Here is a 26612-nt window from a genome sequence, read left to right on the forward strand (position 1 = left end):
TCTCTTCTTGATTCTAGTGTACCCATATATCAAATTAAATCAAATCAAATACAAAATACAATATCAAAGTAACAAAAGGTGAACGGGGTCGAAGCCCTTGGAATGTCCTTGTGTTCAGGTCAGTTCAATCCGTGGAAGTTCTTATGATTCAAGTTCAGTCAGTTCAATCCTACCGGACTGTTGAGGTAACAGGAGTTGGGCAACAGGGGTATTCGAATCAGGCTGGCATTAGCCTTGAGCTATATCAGAGGTTCAGTGGGTTGGCTCGCCATCTTGCATCGTCCGGCACACCGCCTCGTCCCCTCGTGGGCACACGTGGTGATGGGTGGTCTGGACTCCTGGAACTGCTCCCAGGGTGGAACGGGGTGCTAGAAAAACCTGGCCAAAACCGCAGGCTACTTTAACTGCAACGCTTCTTCGGTTTTGCAACTGGGGGAATCTTTTATAACTGTTTGATAACTGGTTTTATCATGCTATCTCATCTCGTTATCTAGCTCTGTTCAACTGCGTGTTGAATCTACGGGGATTGTGTCTGCATCTGCGCATCGCGAGACTCTGTAACGTTGAGACGCTGTAAGGCAAGGAGTGCGCACCGTAAAGCAAAACGTGGCTGTCGCGACATCTATCTCACTCACGTCATGACGCAAATTAAAGGGCAATGCTGTAATTCAAAGGGACTTGGTACCCAATAATATTAACTACTTATGTTCCTACATAATAGCCTTAACTATTTATGTTCTTATTCAATGGCATTAACTATTTATGTTCTTATAACTTAAATAGTTATGAATCTGAAACCTGGGTTACATGTTCTCTCCCCTCCAGGTAGGATTGCATCCAGCTCACTGATAGACTATCAAAACCAATTGCTTTTAGCTTGTCAATCAGAATGGTGTGATTGACTGTGTCGAAGGCCTTTTGTAGGTCCAGCATGACCATGCCGCAGTATTTGCCCGCGTCCACCTCTTGTTTGATGTGGTCGTTTAAATAGAGAAGGCATGTGTCAGTGGAGTGGGATGTTCTGAAGCCAGATTGGAATTCGTAGATTAGATTTTTTTCCACAAGGTATTTTTCGACCTGTTCGTATACAATTTTTTCCATGACTTTCGAGATGGAGGTAAGGATAGAAACAGGGCGGTAGTTGCCTGGGTCTAATTTACTGCCTTTTTTGTGCAGGGGTGTTACTCTCCCAATTTTGAAGTCCTTGGAGGGGATGTTGTCATGGCCAGTGGCCTTGTCAGGTTGGAGGGCGCTCAGTTTTTTGAGTACCTCATCTGTTGTTACCATTTCCAGTTTGAAGTCGTCTTTGCGGACGCTACTATGTGTTCTACCCCATAATGCCCTGAGTGGGAGGGTAGTTTGTTTACCAGTGTTGTGGCTATGTTTGTGAAGAAAATGTTTAAGTAATTGGCTACATATATCTTGTCTGTGATGAGCAAGTCTAATTAAGCTGAGCAACAAGACTAGTGTCATCATTTACGATGAATTGGAAATGGGGGACCCTGAAGTCTTTCTCTGGTCTGCATCCCCTTAACAATTGTGTGTATTGAGCTGTACTGTATTGTACCCATTCTGCAATCTGTTAATACAATTTTCAATCAATCAATAAATCAATCAGTCAATATATATGAGCAAGTGCTGAGCAACAAGACTATTGTCAATATATATGAGCAAGTCTCATTATGCTGAGCAACAAGACAAGTGTGAATATGAGCAAGTCTCATTAAGCTGAGCAACAAGACTAGTGTCAATATATGAGCAAGTCTAATTAAGCTGAGTGTAACGGGGAAGCCTGTGGGTATGTCCACAGTCACGGAAACAGGTGTGTTGACGAGTGACTGTGGCAGTGCGGGCTGGTAAGTTAAACTCACTTCCTCATAACAGGGTTAATAGACGCATAGGTACGGTAGTTAGGAGTGAATTCACTTCTTAGTGCAGCGGCCTGTGTCGTCGCCCGCGGACGCGGGAGCCCCCTGTTCGACTCCCCCTCGGGACATTAACATTTAACATCAAACACAACGCAGACCAGTATGATCCGTCACAGTGGTGCCGTGACCCGGATGTCCTGAGGGGCGTGAGTTTAGGGAGGTGAGTGTAACGGGGAAGCCTGTGGGTATGTCCACAGTCACGGAAACAGGTGTGTTGACGAGTGACTGTGGCAGTGCGGGCTGGTAAGTTAAACTCACTTCCTCATAACAGGGTTAATAGACGCATAGGTACGGTAGTTAGGAGTGAATTCACTTCTTAGTGCAGCGGCCTGTGTCGTCGCCCGCGGACGCGGGAGCCCCCTGTTCGACTCCCCCTCGGGACATTAACATTTAACATCAAACACAACGCAGACCAGTATGATCCGTCACATGAGCAACAAGACTAGTGTCAATATATATGAGCAAGTCTAATTAAGCTGAGCAACAAGACTAGTGGCCTGGTCTACAAGATACACTACACGACTAAGGTACCCATGTACATGTCGAAATACTTCCCAAAGGTCAGTTAATACCACAGCCACAACACCAGAGGGAGCTCAACAAATCATGTTAAACCCAGATTCGGCTCAAACAAGGGACTAAACACGTTTTGCAATTATGCCACATCAATGTGGAACGCCCTACCCAAACATGTAAAGGAATGTGAATCACTACCCACTTTTAAAACCACTCTCAAGGAGCACCTACGGGAGACTGCAATTCGAAACTGGCCCCTGTAAATACCCTAACCCAACCCCCCCTCCAATGTACAGTAAATGTCCTAACCCAGTAATACACAAGACCCTCTTCTTGGACCTAGTAAGGTTTTGTCGATAATCCAATGTACAGTTACCCCCCCTGCCTACCCATCCCCCCCCACCCACCTCCAATGTACAGTCCCCCCACCCCACCTCCTACAATGTACAGTTTCTTCGTCAAATGTATATACTCTCTTCTCTTTTTTTTTTACTCTTTTTGTATCACAAACAGTACTGTATTTGTAAATCTGGTATGTCATAAATGTATAGATGTAGCAGTACTGTCTATCTGTATGTCATGTATGTCATACGTTATGATGAATTGAAAATGAGGGACCCTGATGTAAACAAGACGAAAGTCTTTCTCTGGTCTGCATCCCCTTAACAATTGTGTGTATTTTTTCAATCGTTTCAATCAGAACCACCAGATGGCGGTCTTCACTCGCCCACTTAAAGGGAACTCCTAGCAAAACAAACTTGAATACACATGATGCAATGACGTCACAGGGACAGCGGGTGGACAGCAACGCTGAACTATAATGTGCAAGACGACAAGCGATTGACAGTAGACTATTGTTGCCGGGCAAGTACATTCTCGTCTCGGGTTTCCAGTATCTACGTTATGGAAGAGGGCGACGTCAAGGGCACAGCAGCTCATATTCAACAGGTTTTTTGGGTCGATGTACCAACCACATCTAGATGATCTCCTCCTCAACCCCCGTGACAGTGTGGCGCCCTGAATCATGCATTTCCTAAGTCGTCTGGTGGCTTTAGTTTTATTGACCTTTTATCTAAGTTAGAACGATGATCACTATGAATTGAAAATGGGGGACCCTGATGTAAACAAGACAAAAGTCTTTCTCTGGTCTGCATCCCCTTAACAATTGTGTGTATTGAGCTGTACTGTATTGTACCCATTCTGCAATCTGTTAAATAAACTTTTCATTCATTCATTCATTCACGAGATGCACAAAATACTTGGGACACATTTTGACCCCCCCCCCCCCCCCTTCACTACTTTTAAGGACCATACACCTGCAACTTTCACACAGATTTTTAATAATTGACATTTAAATTGTTCTGTTCTGCAGCTTCTGCTTCATGTGTTCACGTTCCAGGTTTAGGGGCCCGTCTCGGCACGCTCCCGGGGCTGGAGTCTTTACCTGCTCTATAGTGTTTACCTGATCTGACCTCTGACCTCCACAATGGGAGGAACGCAGCTTGGGAGCATCAAGTGCGCATGAGCGCGGGTTAAGAACTTGCTGAAGGGACACAACTAGAAGCGCGTCGAAGGAGACGAGACGCGCGAGAAGCGGAGCGTGAACGTGTTGTTGCCCAGCAAAGTGTCCCATTCAAAACACCCCGTTCAACCGCGCGTTTCATTCACGTATCATTTGGTTGCAAATAAGTTATTTTAGTTTATAGACACAAGTGGCTGAATTCGCAATCAAGAAGAGGAGTCTAATTGTTTGACTGGGAAACAGTTGCCTCGGGGTAAGTTCTTCAGACCTCAATTTATGATTTTTATCCAGAATATGTATTATTTTCACCTGATGGGAAATTACATGAGTGTGTTCTGCGTGTGAACACGATACAACACCCTGCGGTTGTTCACAACAAGTTGTCTAAATGCATGATCGCTCATTATCGGGACGTCCCGCAACGACCATCAGAATAATAATGCGACGTTGCAGGTTTTATAGGCTTGTTGTCTCTCCATCTCGGTCAATAGATAGTCGGACTGAAACATACAATTTTCCATGTCTTTCGGTATATTTCGGTGACTTAAACAGGTGCTGGTCATCATTATATCTTTATAGCATTATAGCATGGTGTAGGGGACACGCACTCACCGTGCAGGACACGCAGCGTTGTTGTGGAAAGGTGTCTTTTAGCCTATTCAGTTGTAAAAGACCACCATGGTAGGCTGCACACCAATAAGTGATTTCTTTCATGGGCAAGCTTACTACTGAACTAAATGGGCTGCTGCTTTTGCTGAAGGGGATAACTTTCTTTCTGCATCACAAGACCGTGTTTGTCATTCGCCCTTTCTGTTGCCTTGTCATTACTCTGCCATTGTGGACTTCTCATTAATGGTTGTGTGGGACATTATGTAGATTAATATACCTCAATCATTTCAAAACGGTAATAGTTCCAACGATTTTAATGAAATGATGAAGTCTTGTTAGATTATCTTGAAAATGTAAATAAGTCATGAACAGACTGCCTAAAACTTTTTAAAGTCTGAAAGGCCTTGAATTTAATTTGGTGGCTGTTTTAAATTACTTTTAACCAATTGATTTTGGCATTTTGTTTAGTATTTTGTCTTTCAGCCTTTGACTAGTCAAATAAAAAGTGAATTGTGAATATATTGCAGTATCAAATTGCCACACCGCTAATTTAACAAATGCTATATCGTCGAATCCATCATACCCCAGGTAGATTCGGGAGCTGTCACCCATACTAATTTTTTATATAAAAAAAGGGGGGGGGGGGTATTTGTCTTGAATCTCCACCTCGGGCCCTGGTGTTATGATGTAGAGTTGAAGCCACTGTTCCTCCCACTCCCTGCAACAAAAGCCTCTTTTATACTGCAGTGAAAGGGATTGTCATCAACTGTGAGACATTACAGACAATTGTGTAGATGTAGAGGCCATTACAGGCGGTGGTGTAGATGAGGACATTACAGGCGGTGGTGTAGATGAGGACATTACAGGCGGTGGTGTAGATGAGGACATTACAGGCGGTGGTGTAGAGGACATTACAGGTGGTGGTGTAGAGGACAGTACAGGCGGTGGTGTAGAGGACATTACAGGCGGTGGTGTAGAGGACAGTACAGGCGGTGGTGTAGAGGACAGTACAGGCGGGAGTGTAGAGGACAGTACAGGCGGTGGTGTAGAGGACAGTACAGGCGGTGGTGTAGAGGACAGTACAGGCGGTGGTGTAGAGGACAGTACAGGCGGTGGTGTAGAGGACAGTACAGGCGGTGGTGTAGAGGACAGTACAGGCGGTGGTGTAGAGGACTGTACAGGCGGTGGTGTAGAGGACAGTACAGGCGGGAGTGTAGAGGACAGTACAGGCGGTGGTGTAGAGGACAGTACAGGCGGTGGTGTAGAGGACAGTACAGGCGGGAGTGTAGAGGACAGTACAGGCGGTGGTGTAGACTAGAGGACAGTACAGGCGGTGGTGTAGAGCAGGGGTTCCCAACCTTTTTCCCCCCAGGGACCCCCAAACATATCTGATGAAATTCCTGGACCCCCCTCCTAATAAAATACCATAAAATACTTTTTTTTTGTCATTTTAATACTTTTTTTTGTCATTTTAATAACAAACTGCTTATACACAGGCATATGCATCATAATTAGACCCACTATGCTTCTTTGACTTGTGCCTTCAATCAACAAATCTCATCTTGCACCATATGTATTTCAAAATGTTGGCCAATATTCAAATCCTGTATTCATCCTCTCAAATCAGGCCCTAATGGTGAACGGTTTGCATTTATGTTGAATGAAGTAAGAATCCACTGCAGTAAAAATATCCTCACCTCGAGTGGTGGTAGTAAGGTTGACTGACATGAGAATGTCCTGCTTCAGATCCTCATTTTCGATATACTGCACATAAACGATGAGCACAGCCTCGTCTGCGACAGTTGTAGTTTCATCAAGTTATATGGCAAATGGACCCTTTCTAAGCTTTTCTGACAGCTGCTGCTCGCAATCACTTGACATCTTATCAATTCGGTCTTTCACTACATTGTTCGAGAGTGGTACTGATTTTAGTTTATCCACCACCTGTGGGCCGCACAGTTTCTCAACCATTTTGATGCAGGCTGGTTTGATGAGCTGCTCGCCAATATTGTGCGGTTTCTTTGCTTTTGCAATTAAAAGCGAACACTCAAAGGAGGCTTCGGTAGCCTTCTGTAAATCACTGCCACGCCTGCTCCATGCTACTCTCACATCAACAGGCTTGTTCGCCTTGAGAGACTGTTCTTTCCTCCGAAAAAAGTCCGGATCCTTCCCAACGGTTTCTGGGTGCTTAGACGCCTGATGTCTCTTCAGCTTGCTGGGCTTCAGGCTCGAGTTTGCCAACTTTTCTCCACAAATCACACACTCAGGTCGTTTGTCTGGTCCCTCAGTGAAGCCCATGGTGATGTCATTTTTGCGATTGCTGTAGGTCCTAACTTTTTTTGCAGATGAGCTGCCGTCATCTCCTTTTCGTTTGTCACACATTTTCGCCTCTGGCGGCTGACTGCAGACGAGCCGAGAAAGTTAACTAGCGTGCTAGGCTAGCTACGGAAAGTGATACAGTCAACTGATTCGCGTTTTAGCGGCTACCCGGTAGCCTACTGTTAACGTTCAAAAATCATGTCTAGATGTTTATTTATTTATCTTTATTTTTTATTGTAGTGGAGAGACTATTCATGCTTCTGATGATAAAAATATGCTAATTAAATATTTCTCTGAAATAAAAAAATAAAAAAAAAGAAACTCAAATCATCTGTGGTCTGGCGGACCCCCTGCGCCCTCTGGCGGACCCCCAGGTTGGGAATCACTGGTGTAGAGGACATTACAGGCGGTGGTGTAGAGGACATTACAGGCGGTGGTGTAGAGGACAGTACAGGCGGTGGTGTAGAGGACAGTACAGGCGGTGGTGTAGAGGACAGTACAGGCGGTGGTGTAGAGGACAGTACAGGCGGTGGTGTAGAGGACAGTACAGGCGGTGGTGTAGAGCAGTGGTTCCCAAAGTCGGGGTCGCGACCCAAAGGTGGGCCGCGAGCAGCAACGGGAGGGCCGTGAGATGATTAAAAAAAAATCTATTTTTATTTTTATTTATTTTTGTCAGGCCACTGAACTTAGAAGCAGGCCAGGACAGTGTTTCTAGTTGTATTCTAAAATTCTATTCTATTGTATTCTATAATGTGACTATATGGTTTTATATTAACTTAATAAATAAACAAAAACGAAAAATCTACTTATTTCAACGAACATTTCAAACTAAATAACAGATTATGCACATAAAACGCTGAAAACAACCGAAGCAACAATAGTATTTTAATGAGGCTATTATTATTATCATTATTATTTTGCAACAAGTTAGCCCTCTCATAAATAGCACATATAAATGAATAACTAACTTGAACTAACTTAATAGGATTGAAGTGATATTTGGCTTAAAAAATCGGTCACATGGCAAAAAAAAAGAAAAAACAGTTTGGGAACCCCTGGTGTAGAGGGTAGGGCTGGGCGATATGGAAAAAAATCATATCGCGATAACGATATGATAATGTTATCATATTTCTCGATATCGATAATTATCGAATTGTTATAAGTATATATTTAAAAAAAAAAAATTATTAACAACAGATGTATGTTTATTTTGCAGCAATTCTTTGTCATTGCCGCCATCTTTAGTGTTACATCCCCTCACACTCCAGTTCTCAGGCTGCAGCTGGTTTAAAAGCGAAAGTAAACCGGCTTCTCTGCTGGCTGTGGCTCCAGGGGAGTTGAACAGTTCTGGCTCTGCTAGTTTATTTTCGATCTTTTGGCGCTTTTTTGGTGGACAAACCACCGCACATGTGCACCGTGACTCGTGACTGGAGTCTAGTTCTGCTAGCACACATAGCCTACTGTGTACAGACAGTTTCAAACTGTATTTTAAATTAGAAAGCAAACAAAATAAATGGACAAGAGAGAAATAAATCTCAATTTGGTCAGTATTGTCATTTGGACAAGCAAAGCCATTACTTTAAGTTGCAGGCAAGAAAGACAAGTCTGTCCACTGTCTCTGGTTTTAAAACTGCCCTGTTGCAGGTAAAAAAAAAAAAAAAAAAAAAAAAAACGGTTTTTCGATTTTTTTTTAAAATTTCGATATTCGATATCGATTATTACAATATATCGCGATATTTATCGTTATATCGCCCAGCCCTAGTAGAGGGTGGTGTAGAGGGCATTACAGGCGGTGGTGTAGAGGACATTACAGGCGGTGGTGTAGAGGACATTACAGGCGGTGGTGTAGAGGACATTACAGGCGGTGGTGTAGAGGGTGGAGTAGAGGGCATTACAGGCGGTGGTGTAGAGGACATTACAGGCGGTGGTGTAGAGGACATTACAGGCGGTGGTGTAGAGGGTGGTGTAGAGGACATTACAGGCGGTGGTGTAGAGGACATTACAGGCGGTGGTGTAGAGGGTGGTGTAGAGGGCATTACAGGCGGTGGTGTAGAGGACATTACAGGCGGTGGTGTAGAGCAGGGCTATTCAACTAAATTGTTCAGGGGGCCACATTGTCAGAAACCCAAGGGGCCAGGGGCCGGACTGCCACGGCGCCTCCCCGTGCTATGAATATATGTACACTTGACACAACACGCAACCACATTTTCACAACTTTTATTTAACTACATTGCAAAAGTAGTATACTTTTCAAAAAAAAGTGCTTCATTTATGTGCCACATCTGCAACATCTCCAGCAGAAAGTGCTTCATTTATGACTGTGCAACAACTGCAACATCTCCTCTTCAACATTTCAATATAAAAATAAAATAAAAAACAAAAAAGTTCATGATGTGCATCTGAACATTCTAACATCAACACTTGAACAAAAAAACACATTTATAGTGCAGCTGAGCTTATGAAAAAGTGCTTCATGTCTGTGCAACAACAGCAAATCACAGCATCTTATTAGCACTTATTGTCCACTCTTAACTCTCAAACATCAGGGGGGTGGGGGGCAGACAGGCCTAGCCTACATACACACAGGGGTGTAGCTCCAGATTCTGGGCCCCATGAAAGAATTTATTTGTAGGCCCCCAGTGAATGCGAGCGTGCGTAAGCGCGCAAGCGGAATTTTGTTTGGCCATTTTTTTATTGATGAAAACGCATAATATGGTTTTTACCTATACATTCGGATCAGCAGTTCAGCACCTGCACTGTTGGTGGGTGAGCCTAGTAAAGGATGTCGCATTGCGTTCATCTTCAATGAATGGACCAATGCAATAGTCTACCAAAGCCCCCCCTCTCTCTCTATATACACACACACACACACACACACACACACACACACACACACTTCAGAAACAAACATAGTATCAATGAGAGCATCAATAATACACGTGAGTGATGTCTAGTAAAAAAAAAAAAAAAAAAAAAAAAAATGTTGGGCCCCCCCCCAGCCCTTGGAATCATCCTAAGCTACCCCCCCCCCCCCAGCTACGCCCCTGCATACACACATCTAATGAGAGCGATTGCACTATTTGACTGGGCAATGGCAGAGAAAGAGGGTTCATAGGAAGTGACAAGTGAGGGCTACCCGCAAACAGTAATGCAAATGCTCATTTGTCAAGGGGCACGGTTGCTTGTTTTAATGGCATTCATGTGAGAGAAACTGGATTCACAGGTGTATGTTGAGCCAAACATTGTTAGCACAGATATTGCCAGCGTTTTTATTTTGGGGAATGTCTTGACATGAATACACTTTATCCAAAATGTTGTGGTGGATTCATTCTCAAGTGCCTGCTTCAGAGCAGATGATGCTTGCATGTCAATTATTTCAAGTTGCCGGAGACCTTCATCAATGTGAAGTGATGCAAGGAACTCTTGTGCTTTTGTGGAAATAGCAGCTACATTGGCAAATGGGTTGCTCACAAAATGCATCAATTCTCTGGACATGTCAAATTCATCAAATCGACTTGCAAAGTTTTCCCTCAATTTATCAATGAAATCTGTCATTAATTGAGTGACTTTTGGCTAAATTGTGCGTGTTAACGTTGACATGAAAAGAAAAAAGTAAAAAAAAAAAAAAAAAATTATTATCATGTAATCTTTGGCGGGCCGGTCAGAATCATCCCGCGGGCCGGATCTGGCCCGCGGGCCGCCAGTTGAATAGCCCTGGTGTAGAGGGTGGTGTAGAGGACATTACAGGCGGTGGTGTAGAGGACAGTACAGGCGGTGGTGTAGAGGACAGTACAGGCGGTGGTGTAGAGGACAGTACAGGCGGTGGTGTAGAGGACAGTACAGGCGGTGGTGTAGAGGACATTACAGGCAGTGGTGTAGAGGACATTACAGGCGGTGGTGTAGACTGAGGACATATCTGGAGACAATGGTGCAGGCAGACAAGACACCCACACAACTTTTCAACAAGGACTCATTTAGAAGCTTCCTAACATCGTCTACCAGACCTTTCCTTTTCTTCTTTGTCCTGATCCAGTCAGGTGGCTCTGTGGCTGTTGTGAATCTTAGGATCAGAATAGTTGACGATATCACACAGGGCGGAGATTTGGGCTAGGGGGGGGGGGGTGACTGAAGGAGGCTACCGGGAACTGAAGGAGGGCTGATGTGCTGAACTGAATGTTTTTATAGCAGCGGGGAGGATGGAGAATCTGGGTCACTGTCCAGTGTCCAATTGAGTAATTTCATAGTAATTTTAGCATAGCAATGTGAGGCAGATTACCAGCAGGTTAATAGCTGACTGACTGACTAACAACGGCCATCTCCCGCTCGCCCAGAGGGATCTCTACCGTCTTCATCTCCCGCTTGCCCAGAGGGATCTCTACCGTCTTCATCTCCCGCTCGCCCAGAGGGATCTCTACCCTCTTCATCTCCCGCTCGCCCAGAGGGATCTCTACCCTCTTCATCTCCCGCTCGCCCAGAGGGATCTCTACCGTCTTCATCTCCCGCTCGCCCAAAGGGATCTCTACTGTCTTCATCTCCCACTCGCCCAGAGGGATCTCTACCCTCTTCATCTCCCGCTCGCCCAGAGGGATCTCTACCCTCTTCATCTCCCGCTCGCCCAGAGGGATCTCTACCGTCTTCATCTCCCGCTCGCCCAGAGGGATCTCTACCCTCTTCATCTCCTGCTCGCCCAGAGGGATCTCTACCCGTTTCATCTCCCGCTCGCCCAGAGGGATCTCTACCGTCTTCATCTCCCGCTCGCCCAGAGGGATCTCTACCGTCTTCATCTCCCGCTCGCCCAGAGGGATCTCTACCCTCTTCATCTCCCGCTCGCCCAGAGGGATCTCTACCCTCTTCATCTCCCGCCCGCCCAGAGGGATCTCTACTATCTCTTTAAGAGACAAACAATCTGTCAGAGGAGGGATTTGAGATCCCTGACAACTGCTTCATGAAAGTCTTTGCCAACCATTATGGTTCATTTGGCAAATCCCCCAAATCCATTATTCTATACTTGGGTATAGTTCAACTACAAACGGCACTACCCTGCAGCTGGTTAAACCAAACTGACAAATCTTCCCTCAAACGTAACTTAAACCCCAACCCAGTATGAGAAACTGGTGGTGGTTAGGCTTGGGCGGTATCAATATCCCGGTATGGGTATCATGACGGTATGACTTTCATTTTCATTTTCATATTCGAATCCCATGTCCATCGAACGAAGCTTCGAAGCTTCGAAGTATTTAAGACAGCCCTATTAAATGGACTGTTATATCTTATTAAATTGTGGACATTTATTCATTCCCACTTATTAGACACTATTTCTGATGGTAAAATGAGCGTACAAAGCAAAATACAAAATTCTGAAATATCAAAACGGAAAAAACGGAATTTGGCCCGCCCCCTCTAAGCGGGGGGGCGGGCGGAGCTAACAATATACTCGTTATCACCATACATAACGCTTATATTGAAACACGTTGACATTAGGGCCGTTTTTTCAACCTAAAAGTGCACTTTCTTCAACCTCGAACCTAAATTCCTTAGCAACCCGTGTTACCAAGTAAACAAATCACGGAACGATAGCCAGTTAGCCCGCACCAGCCTAGTACTACTAACGTTAGCTCCCAGAACGATAGCCAGTTAGCCCGCACCAGCCAGGTACTACTAATGTTAGCTCCCAGAACGATAGCCAGTTAGCCCGCACCAGCCTAGTACTACTAACGTTAGCTCCCAGAACGATAGCCAGTTAGCCAGCACCAGCCTAGTACTACTAACGTTAGCTCCCAGAACGATAGCCAGTTAGCCCGCACCAGCCTAGTACTACTAACGTTGGCTCCCAGAATGATAGCCAGTTAGCCCGCACCAGCCAGGTACTACTAACGTTAGCTCTCAGAATGATAGCCAGTTAGCCCGCACCAGCCAGTTACTAACGTTAGCTCTCAGAACGATAGCCAGTTAGCCCGCACCAGCCAGGTACTACTAACGTTAGCTCCCAGAACGATAGCCAGTTAGCCCGCACCAGCCAGGTACTAACGTTAGCTCCCAGAACGATAGACAATTAGACACGTAACCCTCTGCTGGCGCGTGCTGTGCACTACAATCAACTCCGTGTCAGTGTAATAGTAGTCTGTGACGTCACGGTATTGAGAATCATACCGGCGGGATTTCGAAATATCCTGGTATACCGTCATACCGCCCAAGCCTAGTGGTGGTCGTTGGAGTGGAATAGCAGAGATGAGTGCTCCAGTGCTTTTATATGAGCTCAGGAGGATGTTTAGATGACAAATGGACCATTGCTCAGGAGGGTGGGAGATGACAAATGGAGCATTGCTTTGATTGCTTCATAATGTCCAACTAGCTTCCACTATCTGACTTTTAGTAATGAAAGTAAGCAACAAAGTGGTCTGTTTGGGATGTTGTGAACACCAAAGTCAAATGTGGGTCCACACACCAAACAACCACACTCTGGTCCGCCTGTTTGAGGTGGCCTCACCCTGGTCCTGGTCTCGATCCGCTTCAAGTAAACCCTGGTGCAATAACATTTTGAGGAAAGCAATCAAACCAAAAGCAGGAAAAGACAATTGCGCATTTTCACTGCTGCAAAATTATGTTGTGACGCAAAATATATGGCAAGTCCCATGCTTAATGCAGGTGACTGTAGCGCATAATTAATCGCCAACAGTGAGTTTGAAAATGTGTACTACATAATGCCTGTGCAGCCAAACTGGAGATCACAACATTATCTTTGTTCACATATTATGTTTGTTAGGATTCAAAAGGAATCGTGACACAATAAAAGTCTGACCAGTGTGATCACATGGTTTAGAACGTGTTGTTAGTTGGCAACGTGAACCATAACCGAACCCTCCCAAGAAATGTACTTTGGATTTGTGTTTGCACCAAATCATAGACCTGTGTTCTCCAGTTTCTGGAGTTCTTTTGAAGTTGCTCTTGGGGATTGAAAATAATTGGGTGTGAAAAATAGATTGCAACCTACTTTCAGTATGTTCAGCACACTTTGAAACAAAATAGGCAGTTTGGTCATTGAGCATTTTAAATCTGTAACTCCCAACTTTTCTTTTTATCTGAGGGGGAAAGTAGCTGAGCCTTCAAGCCTCTTTAGGCCTGAGCCATGTTAAAAGTAGAAAAAACCTCAAGCAAATCAGAGCTGTGTTAACTTCACTGTAACTAGCTTAGTGTATGATCTGCTCATGGTTGTGTGGTCAACAACACAACATTCCATTGGTTTGCTGTTTTCCCCAGCGCTAATGAACAGAGGTATCCTAAGCAGGTCCAGTCCAAGTACAGCCTGGCGTTGCTTGGTACATCAGGCTTAGCAGCATATTTTGGGTACGCATGGGGCTTCAGGCCAGCTCCTGTGGGACATATGGCAGAGCTCTGTCAATTACCATAACACCTGCCTGCCCGAGACCCCCCCCCCCCCTACACACGTCTCTCTTCCTCCTAGTCAATTACTGATCAAAGCTTAGGTTCCACTTTTAAGACATGTCACCTCTCCTCTCTCTATCTCTCTCTCTCTCTCTCTCTCTCTCTCTCTCTCTCTCTCTCTCTCTCTCTGCCTTTGCCTCTCTCCCCTCTGTGACTAAATCGCTACGATATTTGTTTAGACCAATGACTTCCAGCCGGCTGGCCTGTCGGGAGCTGTTTGTACATCTAATCTGGCCTTGCTATGCAGTGGCTGTTTTGGCCGCTGTCCGTTTGTTTGGAATCCTCGCTGGTGGAAACGAGACCCGTCTAGCTTTGGACTCCAAACAAGGGCTTGGCGAGCTCCTGCCTGAATGAGGGCTCTCTTCCCCCAAAAGAGCCAGTAGAAATGGGGGACTCCACATGTTTGATACCATGAAATTACCCCCTCCCCCAAATTGTTTTAAAGATCCCCTCCTGATGCATTCAAAATCTTCTATATTGAATAACAATTGTTCTATTATTATTTCATACTTTCAAGCAACACTGTACTTACTGTACCTATTTTATGCCTATTCTTATGTCTGCACTTTCTACATTGCACGACTTTTATTGTATTTTTATACCTATTCTTATGTCTGCACTTTATGCATTGCTTTTATTCTGTCAACACTAACGGTATGCACAAACATTTTATGCCCATGTTCATTTTATGCTATTTGCTGTGAAGCACTTTGAGCTGCAATCCATGTATAAAAGGTGCTATATAAATATAGTACATTGACCGCCAGAGTTTCTATAGAACAGTCTGCAGCCTCTGCCAGGGTTTTTGAGCATTCGGACTCATCTTTCAAGTCCCACAGAAAATTATGTGATATGACTATGAACACAGGGAATATCTCAAAAGACGGTTACAGATCTTTAGTTTCATCAGTGAATGAAACAATGATTTACATTAGTATTTACAGTGATTTAATATGCAGCGAATTAACGTTATATGATTTAAATTATAAATACAAATGGTTGTGGCTTTAAAAAATGGTGGTTGGCTATAGAGATAGATGGTTATGGTCATCAGAGCACTAGTGTTGGGTAGTGATGCACCGATGTGAAAATTGTGGCCGATACCGATAACCGATATTAACACTTTGATTGCCTAAGGTTAAATTCATGATATACCATCCGTTGCCAGCTCTATTTAACATGGAGAAGTTCCCCTTCTTTGCAGGGCTATAACTTTTTAAATTCTATTGCTAGATTGCCATTATTAGGGCCCATTCAAGGTCCTATATGTATTGTTCATGGTGTAGCAACGTTACACTTTTTCATTCACATATTCATACTAAAATATTGTCTAAAGTATAAGTGTTTTCATCTCTTTCTGCAGCTTTCTCCAGAACGTAATTTATAGCCCCAAATGCATTATATTGATGATGAAATACAGTTTGGTAGGAATCTGTGCGAGATCAAAAATTTCAATTTGACGTACTTCTAGAAGTTTCTACGATGACCGGATGGGCGGGGGATCGTTTATAATTCCGTGGGCAGCGTTAGATGATTCATCCAGAGTGGGTCATATGTTCATCAGAGCAGTTAGTAAAGAACACGTTAGAATATAACGCTGAATCTTACCGTGGCTTCCTCGCGCCGCTGGCAGATGAGCGTGGAACAGATTTTTTTCTATTATGGGATGTAGAAATGCCCGATCTATTTCCAGGTTGTATAATAGTATATACGTCCAAATCATGTTGTTTTTTCGAGTTATTTCCACCGATCGATGTTCACTGTGTGAAGACGGAGTCTCTCTAGCATTAGCGAGTGCCCGGACCCCATATGGAGTGAGTCCTACCGGGTTAAAGGTTGACATCCGGTTTCGATCTGCCGATCGGCCACCAGATGGCGGTCTTGAACCGCTAGAGGATTGAGAGGAGATCAGAACTGTGTGTCAAGGGCTCCGGATGGAAAATATGATTCCGATCACAGATTTTTGAAATATTGATATCAAAGACGAGTTCCGGCGTCCGCTGCAACTTGAGCATGGCGGGGAATGACGAGTTCCGGCGTTTTCGGCAGTTAAAGTGTTAATATTGCTGTTCTGGCCGATACCGATATTTACCGATGTCGATATCTCTGTATAGAAAACACTTTTTTATGATAATCAAATAAAGAGCTATTTTCCAAAACGCATTTTTTAAAAACTTTTGTAACTTATTTTCAGAAATGACAGATATTTTGAAACTATTTAAGGCCAAAACATGTAAAAAGAAAAATAAAGATAAAAAAAATAAATAAAAAACGATTTTTTTTTTTATTTAATTTTTTTTTTAATATTGGCCCCATCTTGATATCGGACCGATACCGATGTGTAAAAAACGGCCATATCGGCCGATATTATATCGGCGGCCGATATATCGTGCATCACTAGTGTTGGGTGAAACAGACACTAGCCACAGATTCAGGGTCAGTTATTTTCCCATTGTACGAATTGTTAAGGTTATGGAATGTAAGGGAAATCTGATCCTAGGTCTGCGACTAAAGCCAGGATTCTATGCAGGGCCGCCGCTAGTGATGTGCGAGCAGTGCGGTCGCACTGGGTCTCTCTCGAAAAAAAATAATAATAATAAAGATTTATATTTTTTTACTAAAAATAAATAGAATGTTAACAATCACTTTTCATCACTGCCCTAAAATCTAGTTTTGCTTACATGCTTATATATTTCACATTAGACACGTTTGTAGAATAGTGTGTAGACACGTCAATGTGTCTGACTTGTTCCGGGCTCTGCAGATATATGCTATTGTTTTCAATGGACCGTTTACTTTTGTGCCCGGCAAAGCATCGTGGGAGGACTAACACTAGGGGGAGCTGGTTGGCGTCGGTCTGGTAGTCGGATATGTGAAGAGGAACTATATTATCACCCACCACGAGGAGCCACAGCAGCGTCTATACTTTCCGTAGCCGCATTTCTGCAGGACGCTCTCTGATTGGCCACTGACTGACTCTCTCTGATTGGCCACTGACATGTTTGCCCAATCGCGTGACGAGCTGTGTCTTTGCCCATTTCCGCGTCGAACAGCCTGCAAACTACCTGGCGTTCTATCGCCATGCTCTAAGACAAACTCTAACCTTAACCAACTTTGAAAGAGTGCCTAAGCTTAACCGTTGCCGTCACGCTCTAAGACAAACTCTAACCTTAACCTACTTCGAAAGAGTGCCTAAGCCTAACCAGTGTAGAAACTGGCGTCGGCCAATCAGAGAGCGTCCTGCAGAAATGCGGCTACGGAAAGTATAGACGAGCCACAGCACAGGTACGGGGTTCGTGTATATTTTCCCTAACAGACTTTCACTTCCGCGTTCGGGTTCCGCGATCTGATTGGCCACTAAGCGTTTCTCTCAGCGCCAATCGCGTGACGCCTAGTTCTATCACTGGTTAAGCTTGGCGACTCTTTCGAAGTTGGTTAAGGTTAGAGTTTGTCTTAGAGCAGGGCGATAGACCACCAGCCCTGATTCCAAACTCTAACCTTAACCAACTTCGAAAGAGTCGCCAAGCTTAACCAGTGATAGAACTAGGCGTTAGCTAGCTAGCAGGCTGTTAGAGGCATAACTAGGCGTAACACGATTGGTGCCGAGAGAAACGTCAGCGGCCAATCAGATCGCGGAAGTGAAAGTCCGTTAGGAAAAATATACACGCGTACGGGGTCTCTTCAGCGAGTGGACGTCTTGGCCAAGAGAAGAGCATCCTACTTTTGAAAACGTGAAATACCAATATTGCACCGGAGCAGAAGAAATAACGCCGCATGCCGTAAGCTTATCAATACCAAGTATACGAAGAGGATGTTCGGCAGATGGACTGAAGAAAGTGTTGCGTGTTAGAACGTTCAGTCGGGGAGAGATTCTACTGGACATCCACCAGCGCAGCTAGCTGCCGTTAGCCAGGAGCTAGCCACACACACACACAGTGCAGCTAGCCGCCGTTAGCCAGGAGCTAGTCACACACACACACAGCGCAGCTAGCTGCCGTTAGCCAGGAGCTAGCCACACACACACAGCGCAGATAGCCGCCGTTAGCCAGGAGCTAGCCACACACACACAGCGCAGCTAGCCGCCGTTAGCCAGGAGCTAGCCACACACACACAGCGTAGATAGCCGCCGTTAGCCAGGAACTAGCCACACACACACAGCGCAGCTAGCCGCCGTTAGCCAGGAGCTAGCCACACACACACAGCGCAGCTAGCTGCCCTTAGCCAGGAGCTAGCCACACGCACACAGCGCAGCTAGCCGCAGTTAGCCAGGAGCTAGCCACACACACACAGCGCAGCTAGCCGCCGTTAGCCAGGAGCTAGCCACACACGCACACACAGCACAGCTAGCCGCCGTTAGCCAGGAGCTAGCCACACACACACAGCACAGCTAGCCGCCGTTAGCCAGGAGCTAGCCGCCGTTAGCCACAAGCTAGCCACACACAGCTAGCTGCCGTTAGCCAGGAGCTAGCCGCCGTTAGCCAGGAGCTAGCCACACACAGCTAGCCGCCGTTAGCCAGGAGCTAGCCACACACACACACACAGCGCAGCTAGCCGCCGTTAGCCAGGAGCTAGCCACACACACACACATCGCAGCTAGCCGCCGTTAACCAGGAGCTAGCCACACGCACACACAGCGCAGCTAGCCGCCGTTAGCCAGGAACTAGCCACACACACACAGCGCAGCTAGCCGCCGTTAGCCAGGAGCTAGCCACACACACACACACACAGCGCAGCTAGCTGCCGTTACATTTACATTTACATTTAGTCATTTAGCTGACGCTTTTATCCAAAGTGACTTACAAGTTCTGTACGACAAGCCATCAGGAAGGGCACAGCTCTATCAGCTGAGCAACAATGTTCATCAAAGTGTTGAGTGCTACAGTGTAGGTTAGTTTATTAGGACAAGTGCATGACAGTACAGTTAGTTAGGGTTAGATTTTTTTTTTAATTTTTTTAATTCAGATAATGGTTGAAGAAGTGCGTCTTTAGTCGCCTGCGAAAGATTGGACGTGTTTCGGCTGTCCTAACTGGGGTGGGTAGTTCATTCCACCATTGTGGGGCAAGGACTGAGAATAGGCGACTTCTCTTTGATAACCCTCCCGGAGCTTGGATAGGAGTAGGTCTGAGGCGGCCAGAAGATGCAGAGCGTAGGGGTCTTGAGGGTGTGTAGTTAGAGACCATTGACCGGAGGTAGGCGGGAGCGGTTCCCTTTGCCGCACGGTATGCTAGGTCGAGGGCCTTGAAGCGGATTCGTGCAGCAATGGGGAGCCAGTGCAGGTCCCTAAGAAGTGGGGTGACATGGGCCGACTTCGGTAGGTTTGAGATCAGGCGGGCCGCAGCGTTCTGAATGAGTTGAAGAGGCTTAGTGGCAGTGGCCGGGAGGCCAGCGAGCAGTGCGTTGCAGTAGTCGAGGCGGGAGATGACTGTTGATTGGACGAGGAGTTGGGTGGCTTCTTTTGTCAGGAAGGGGCGGATCCTTCTGACGTTGCTCAGGAGGAATCGGCAGGTTCTGGTTGTCGCTGCGATGTGAGCAGAGACGTTCAACTGGTCGTCGAGGACAACACCAAGGTTCTTGGCGTTCGGGGACGCGGTCACAGCTGCATTCTCGACTGTGATGGAAAGGTCGGTCAGGGGGGAGGATTTGGCCGGCAGGTGGAGCAATTCTGTTTTGCTTAGGTTCAGTTTGAGGTAGGGCTGGGCGATATAACGATAACGATAAATATCGCGATATATTTTAATAATCGATATCGAATATCGAAATTAAAAAAAAAACGAAAAATCGTTTTTTTTTTTTTTTTTTTTTTTTTTTTAACCTGCAACAGGGCAGTTTTAAAACCAGAGACAGTGGACAGACTTGTCTTTCTTGCCTGCAACTTAAAGTAATGGCTTTGCTTGTCCAAATGACAATACTGACCAAATTCAGATTTCTTTTTCTCTTGTCCATTTATTTTGTTTGCTTTCTAATTTAAAATACATTTTGAAACCGTCTGTACACAGTAGGCTATGTGTGCTAGCAGAACTAGACTCCAGTCACGAGTCACAGTGCACATGTGTGGTGGTTTGTCCACCAAAAAAGCGCCAAAAGATCGAAAATAAACTAGCAGAGCCAGAACTGTTCAACTCCTCTGGAGCCACAGCCAGCAGAGAAGCCGGTTTACTTTAGCTTTTAAACCAGCTGCAGCCTGAGAACTGGAGTGTGAGGGGATGTAACACTAAAGATGGCGGCAATGACAAAGAATTGCTCCAAAATAAACATACATCTGTTGTTAAAAAAAAAAAAAAAAAAAAAAAAAAAAAATTATAACAATTCGATAATTATCGATATCGAGAAATAAAATAAAATTATCATATCGTTATCGCGATATGATTTTTTTCCATATCGCCCAGCCCTAGTTTGAGGTGGTTGGTCGTCATCCAGGCGGAGATGTTGGTCAGACAGGCCGAGGGAAGGAGAGGAAGAGTTGAGTATCATCGGCATCAGGCTGCTAAACGAACAATGAACACTACACAACAACAACCATCAAACGCACATAGCACACACATCCACACGCACACACTCACTTTAAACAAACACACTGTAGCACCCACTCCACACACTTTATAGCACACACCCACTTTAAACAAACACACTGTAGCACCCACTCCCCACACTTTATATTTATTGATGAAGGATTGCACTACAACTCGTACACCTTACTGTAAATTGTACCTAAATTGTACCTCATCCCATTTCTGCTTTGCACTATATAGTACTGTACATTAGTACACTGCATAGTATTGTATATTATATGGTAACTCAGTTACGTCTATTCTGCATCGAACATTGTACATATGTCTATACTGAACACTGTGACCTCATTTTCTACTTCTAAATTACATGCTATACTATGTTATTTGATACTATCTTGTCTAGCACAGTCTCTGGAGCGTAACAGTAAGAAGCATTTTGTATGAAAGTATTCTGTACTTCTGTATGACAACTATTAAAGAAACTTGAATTTGAAACATAACAATGGTAGGAGAAGCCATGCCGTTAGCCAGGAGCTAGCCACACACACACACACAGCGCAGCTAGCCGCCGTTAGCCAGGAGCTAGCCACACACACACAGTGCAGCTATCCGCCGTTAGCCAGGAGCTAGCCACACACGCACACACAGCGCAGCTAGCCGCCGTTAGCCAGGAGCTAGCCACACACACACAGCACAGCTAGCCGCCGTTAGCCAGGAGCTAGCCGCTGATAGCCACAAGCTAGCCACACACAGCTAGCTGCCGTTAGCCAGGAGCTAGCCGCCGTTAGCCAGGAGCTAGCCGCCGTTAGCCAGGAGCTAGCCACACACAGCTAGCCGCCGTTATTGGACTAAAACGAAGATACGACGGAATGGCTTAAACCTTCTCACGTAGCAGTTCCGGGCTTCTCAGCACAACCGTGCACCGGGGAAAAGGGTCGCTTGTTTTCCTTTAACTTATATCCCTTTAAGCAATTCAGTAGCTAATGCAACTCATCCCAGTCGGTGTTTAGCTCAGCCAGGGGGGATGGAGACTGCCAGCTACTACTAGCTGACGTTACTTTCTGTCAGACTTGGGTGTGTTCCAGCTGCAACTGAAGGAGTAACACTTTCCTCCCACGTATAGAAGTATCTTCAATGGTGAGTGATTTTTTTTTTAATATTACGTTGACTGTATATGCCCAGCCTCGGGCAGCGCTATTATTTAAGAATACGTTGACTGTATATGCCCAGCCTCGGGCAGCGCTATTATTTAAGAATACGTTGACTGTATGCCCAAAAAAGAAAAACTCTTAATTAATTAATAAATTTATTATTATTTAAAAAATGGCCTCGCGTTTAAATCTCGCACTGGGCCTTGCATTTCTCCCAGACGGCACTGATTCTACGCTGTGGTGACGTCAGTCAGCAGCGCCAAAGTGAAGTGTAGTTCCTCAGTGAACGAAAATGTACGATTAATTGCTTATTGTTTCATGTTGAGCTAGGGCTGGGCGATAAAACTATAACGATAACTATTGCGATAAATTATTTCCTCGAAATAAACATGAAACGTGGTCGCAAAGTTTCGATATATCGATTTTCCAAGCTTGGATATGAGCACACGCACTAACAACCAATCAGTGAAGGAGATGGCCGACAGCGGAAGGAGACCCGCGGTGCACCTCTGGGTAGAGAGGTAGGACTCAAGTAGTAAACAAGGCTGGCTAGGATAATTAGCATGCACGGCGCTATTTTATAGTTTACGTGCCGAGTGGGTGTGTGGCGTGAATTCTGAGGCCACGGTTATAGTAGTGTGGGGTAGGGGTGGACGGTATAAACGGTATACGGTATAAACGGTATTAATTTGCTCTACGGTATGGATTTTGACTATACCGTGTAACCGGTAGAGTAGCTCTAAAATAGCAATGACGTCATGCAACCACAGCGCGACTATTTCAATCGCATTTGCCCCTAAAAATAGATAGAATTAGTCATAGATAATAGATATGTGCAAACTGGAAAAAGTTATTTAGGAGGCTTCGCGCAGTGGGCGTGTCAACACGCAATTGTCATTTCATAATAAACACATATCACCGCGCGCACAGCAAGTTTCAATTTCAGTTCCTGGCATTTTTAACCAGTGGAGAAAGGTAAGAGATGTCCCTATCGTTTTTCTTATATGAATTATTCTACGTTAATAAAACATACCTGGTGATCAACTACAGTTTGCTGTAAACATTATGATATGCGTGTAGTGTTATGATAACGACGGCTGCAGCGGGAGCCGGGAGGACGGCTGCAGGCAGCAGTGGATTTGCGAATGCAGCTGCAGAGCCGCAGAGCCAGCGGCGCTTTCAGGTCAGGTCCGCTCAACAGCGCCCCCCCACCCAACGGCTGAAAGCTGTGACCAGACCTGAAAGCGCCGCTGGCTCTGCGGCTCTGCAGCTACATATGCTTCTAGCAAAATCCAGCATCCAGCCCGGCTGTTTGCAATGGGAGCAGCACGGACTCGGGACTTATTTTATTTGGAATATAATGACTTTATACGCAAAAGTAGCCTAGTTTTAAGTTAAAATATTATAAATCTACATGCCTTGAGGATGTCATTCTTTATATAGCCTGCCTATCAGGCAAAAAAAATTATTCTAACGGAAACACTGATACCGTGATATATACCGTTACCGTCTATGCTTCAAATTATACCGTGATATACATTTTAGACCATACTGTAACTGAGGGGTACAATTCCCTGACTGTATTGATAAGTATGGTATCATTAAACCACTACCGCTTTATGTACTTTAACTACTGGCCACACAGTACATGATATAGATATGATGAACACTTTCCCACCTGATGAAACCAAGTCCACACAAATGTATCCGTCGAATCTTTAATATATAGCAAAGGGTATATACAACGTTCACGTAATGACATTTATGATTTGAATGCACTTGTAAGGCAAATGAGTATTCGTAGGCAAATCAACATTGAATGTCCAATCTCTGGTTACGCAGGAAGCAAGTATACAACCTGGTTCTTTAGGGAACTATAGCGATGGTACTTAATGATTATAGCTGGATACACTAAAGGGGGTCCCGCTGGTTGTAAGTCAGTAGGGGGGGGGGGGGGGGGGTTAGGAGAGCCGCTGGCGATATCCCATCTGGCCAACGATTTCTTGGGAGAATTCAGAGTGCTGAACACGGTGCCCACAGAACCTTGGTCCACAGATGAATACAGTTGGGCCCTCTTGTAGACGGTAGCTGCCGGTCCACAACGAAGAGACGTGAGGCGACCTCACTCGGGTTAGAGCGCCGTCTCACCTGGACTCCTCTCGGGGGTAGTTCCAACACTTACCAGTGTTGGCTGTTATCCATGGCATAATCAAAGCACCCAAAGCAAGTAGATAATCCAAGCCGTGTAGGTAGGCCTGCCGCGATAAGCAATAAATCGATTAATTGCCGCGATAATTAAAATTAATGCAATGATTTTGACGGGCGCGATTAATTGCTATTTGCGCGTTTGTTTTAATGAGGCGGAACCAGTGCCCCTTGTCAGTCACTGTCCGTGTTGGGAGGCGGGCCGCTGGCTTTACTACAGAGCAGAGAGCACAGCACAGGAGCTCCGTGGGGCAACACCACATAGCTTAACTACATTTCTCAATAGTGTTGCTCCTTTTAACCAAGTAGCGTTATTTGTAGTGTAACGTTAGCGTTTTAACGTTAGTAGCTAACGTTAAAACTAACTTAAAGTTAGTTGTTCACCAACAATCTCAACATTTGTTTTATCATTAGCTCATGTCGATCTACTAGTAGCATCAGCAAGCTAACGTCAGCTGGCCCCAGTCCACTAGCAGCATGTCGATCTACCAGCAGCATCAGCAAGCTAACGTTAGCTGGCCCCAGCCCATTAGCAGCATGTCGAAGTAGTAGTAGCATCAGCAAGCTAACGTTAGCTGGCCCCAGTCCACCAGCAGCATGTCGATCTACCAGCAGCATCAGCAAGCTAGGATAATCACAACAATACTTCCGGTCCGGTCGGTGGGCTTCAAAATAAAAGTCTAAAACACCGGAAAAGACGGAGCGGTGGGCTTCAAAATAAAAGTTTTGGGAAATAAATGTATCAAAAAAAAATTCTCTAACCGGTCGCAATAATATCGCTTATCGCGATATTTTCGGGGGCAATTAATCGCCCAGCAAAATTTGTTATCGTGGCAGGCCTACGTGTAGGGCTCGCCGTCGTCCGGGTAAGGTAATCCAATGTGCAGGTCCACTCGTCCTTGCCCAGAACTCCTCGGATGAAAGCACCACACGTGGTCTGCCCAGCCTGGTTAAGACTCTAGATAACGCGAGGAAAACGATGGGGGTACTGCTCACTTTATAACTCTAACCGAACGATGCACCATACATAATAGACTATTATTAACTTAATAGAAATACGTCCCACTCGACGGTATAGTGCCAAACTATGACAATTCAACTATTAATCCACACGATGTCTCAATGCCATTCTGAGGCCAAGTTGACCATACTGCACCACACGTGTATCGTGGGTGAGGCTTAACGTCTTGCCACTAGGTTGGAGGGTAAAGAACTAAGGGCTAAGGGAAGTTCTACTTTACTTGCGCCATATATATATGCGCTGTGAACAAATAGTACCATTCGTATTTCGGCAGACGTATTCCTACGCGGAACCGGGGCTAGTAACGACATGTTCGTCGGCACGATTGAACTTGAACCAAGGGGCTTGGCTGCTGGCGCCAAGTTCTTGTCCAATGAGAGAATGAAACTATTATGGGCTGTTAGTAGACCAAAGGGATATTCAGTGTATATGTACAAGGAATATACAAGGGATATCAAACGATATACAAATACTATTAAATATATATCTATAAACAAATATATATATTCGGTTTAATCTGATCCTTCACAACACATACCATCCACCCCTAGTGTGGGGTATACGGTGGACGTCGTTGCAATGTATTGGGGCGGAACAGAGTATTTTAGGGTGATATTTAGTACATTGGAAACGAGGCTGGCTAGGATAATTAGCTTGCACGGCGCTATTTTATAGTTTACGTGCCGAGTGGTGTGTGGCGTGAATTCTGAGGCCACGGTTAGAGTAGTGTGGGGTATGCGGTGGACGTCGTTGCAATGTATTGGGGCGGAACGGAGTATTTTAGGGTCATATTTAGTACATTGTCATGGGATACACCGCTTGCTCTGGCTAACTGCTAACGTGCGCGGACTGATGACGACATCAACTCGAGACATTCGCAGCAGCAAAACAAGTCTATTAATAGCCCGTCCATCGGCGCCGGGCATAAGAAGTTAATTAAACTTGACAGACATTATATTGACGATAATTATCGATATCGAGTTATATGAAAATAATTTTATAATTTTATTGCGATAAAGTTTTTGGCCATATCGCCCAGCCCTATGTTGAGCTATAGATTGAGGATGAATACACACAGAAATAGGGGTGCACCGATATATCGGTCGGGTATCGGTAGCGGCCGATAAGTGCCTTGTTGACTGCTATCGGCCTATCGGCCGATAAGCTCAAATGTGCCGATAGCAGTCGCCGATAACTAACCATCCATTTGTGTAGCGTCAAAAGGCAAAAAAAAATTATTCACTCGCGACCTACCTGCACAACGCCCGCCGTCCCCCCCACACACACACAAGCTACTGCATCAAAGTTACTATTTATGATTAACAAGGCATTCGTTTTGTGGCATTAACGTTATATAGTTAGTGTTACACGGACAATAACATCAGCAT

General features: G+C 45.1%; 1 protein-coding gene across 2 annotated transcripts in view; it reads left to right on the forward strand.

The window, feature by feature from the left end:
• The first annotated feature begins 4016 nt into the window (after nt 1-4016).
• kank1a (KN motif and ankyrin repeat domains 1a) overlaps nt 4017-26612 on the forward strand; it is a 218026-nt gene continuing 195430 nt past the window's right edge. For both annotated transcript variants that reach the window (XM_084338250.1, XM_084338249.1), the window contains exon 1: nt 4017-4219. The gene's annotated coding sequence lies outside the window, so the exon portion shown is untranslated. The remainder of the gene's footprint in view (nt 4220-26612) is intronic.

This window comes from Notolepis coatsorum (genome assembly GCF_963971535.1).
Source record: "Notolepis coatsorum genome assembly, chromosome: 2".
NCBI lineage: Eukaryota > Metazoa > Chordata > Actinopteri > Aulopiformes > Paralepididae > Notolepis > Notolepis coatsorum.